Genomic DNA, 2290 nt, shown 5'->3' on the forward strand with positions numbered 1-2290 from the left:
AAAGCCCAGCAGGAACTCTTTGAAGAGAGCATAAGTGACCTATGAGAAAAAGAATTAGCCCTAACCTTCTGCCAGGCACAGGGAGCCAATGCCTCTGGAGCAGACAGATCTGTTGCTAAAAGTCGGCCGTCGAGGTTATATTTTTCAATTCACCTAAACGCAGACCACTGGGCAACTTGGTTGGCTGGGAAGTGAACTGTTCAATGAGCCTGACTTCAATGACTAAAAAATGCAAAATTCTTGCTGTTTTGAAATGGATATTAAAAATTGGATTGTGTGGTACAAATTCTAATTTGTGTTCAGGGAACTTATTTCAGCTCAAGAGTCAAATTTCTAGAGAGGATGTGATAGACTATGATGGTTGCATTTTTCTAATCTGTTCATAGACTCCTTAGGTTTACATTCCAGACTACTAATATCTAGGATTTATTTTTTTTTATCAGACTGAATTGTTTGTAAAAAGTAAGAAAACTTGAACTCTCACATCCATGAATATCTCCCGTTTTGATCCACATGGCTCTCTAATTCTCTTTTCACACAGAAAGTTAAGACAATTGAACAAAGTACCTCCTTCTAAGCCAAACATAACCCAGTATTCTAGCCTTTCTATAGAGATATTTGAGCTGCTTCACTAGGATTCCATGAAAAAATTCCACGAAAGAAAAGATATCCTAAGACATCCATTACATGTAATTAATTACCATCTCTCCTATGAATGTTGAATAGTACTAGTCATGTACAACCTCTGGAGGAACTGAAGACAAGTCGCTCAAGCATTTTCTGTATTCTGTGGTTTAGGTGAGAAACCCAGTTTGTAAAATACAAACTCCTGCCATACGATGTGCATCTCAAGATGTCTTTTGGGTAAGAAGATTGAACAATCTTGTTTCTTTATATCATTATATGGCTTTCCTCTGCCTCTCATAGCATACCGTGTTGCCTGTTATATTAAACTGAGCTAAATTTTAATCTCCCCTACTAGATTATGAGCTTCATCAGGATAGAAACTGCTTAATTCTTCAATATCTAGCAAAGAAGCCATCAATGCTGGCTAAAAAAATAATAGTTCACTTTGAACTTCTCCAACTCATGTTTTAAAATGTAAACAACAACAACAACAACAAAAAACCCGACAGAATAGGGTTGATGTTTGCTCACTTTCTGTTGTGTAAATTTTATCCAATTGCTTGCACAAACATGGTCTATCGAGATTCTAGTAACACCAACAGGATAAGGAGGATTTAGCCAAGCTGACAAAAAGGAACAGTATGAAATCCACAGAAATACAGAAGTCCTGAGGTAAAATATGAATTAACATTTGCAGATCTGCCTTTACAACTCATAGGCATTTATAAAATTACCATTGTTTTTAATAACTTCACTTTGATTAAATCTCTTGCGAATAAGAAGCAACATGGAAATATCAGGATTTAGCTGCCGGTAGACTGAGTGCATTGGATGAAAGAAAGGATGCAGCAGAGACAATCTCTAATGTTCTAATTTATGTTCCTGAACCATCTAGAACCACTGCTAGGTATGAACTTGTTATACAAAGTCAAAAAGGAAAGTTTTCTCATAAAACTGAATATATTTTTTCTCTTTCTTTCAATAAAATGCAACTCATATAATTAAGTGTAATTGGAAAAGAGGATTCAATACATATGTCACTGAGGCAACAAAGCAAAAGGAAATTAATAAAATTTAATTCTAGTTTCAACTTAGCCATCCAAAAGCTGTGCAAATTTGGGGAAAAAAATACTTACTCTAAGACTTACTTTCCCTTTCAGTTAAATAAGTAGCTTTATGAGGTGATCTTTTCTCTTTCATCTCGTCCTAAGAATTTCTATAACCCTAAGAAAGCCCATGATATCCTCAAAAATTTTCACTTACATTGTCCCACTTTTTCAAAATAATATGTACTTAAAGCAAAATTTTAAAAAATTATTTCTAAGAGTGAAAAAGAAGGTAGAATAGTTCCTGTCTTGGCAGAATCCGTCTCCCTCTCATAAATGCAGTCTCAATAAGCACACTGAGCAATTTCAGGCTGAGAAGAAAGAAAATATTGAACACGGCATCTGATGAACCACCTATGGTAGTTTATACATTGAATACAGAAAAAGACTGTCAATTATATGATTATACTGAAACACATAATAACATCACAAGTCAGAATACTCAGATTTTGAGATGCATCTTTCATAAGGGTGTGAGATTTTAGTCGGAAGAACAAATATATAGAAAACAGCATCAAAATGGGTACAAATCATATATCAAAGAAATAAAACATGTG

General features: G+C 34.6%; 1 pseudogene; it reads right to left on the minus strand.

Annotated features, from left to right (window-relative positions):
• The window catches only part of LOC105290809, a 21540-nt pseudogene that overhangs the window by 2113 nt on the left and 17137 nt on the right, over positions 1 to 2290 (minus strand).

Source organism: Pteropus vampyrus, unplaced genomic scaffold, assembly GCF_000151845.1.
Source record: "Pteropus vampyrus isolate Shadow unplaced genomic scaffold, Pvam_2.0 Scaffold2, whole genome shotgun sequence".
NCBI lineage: Eukaryota > Metazoa > Chordata > Mammalia > Chiroptera > Pteropodidae > Pteropus > Pteropus vampyrus.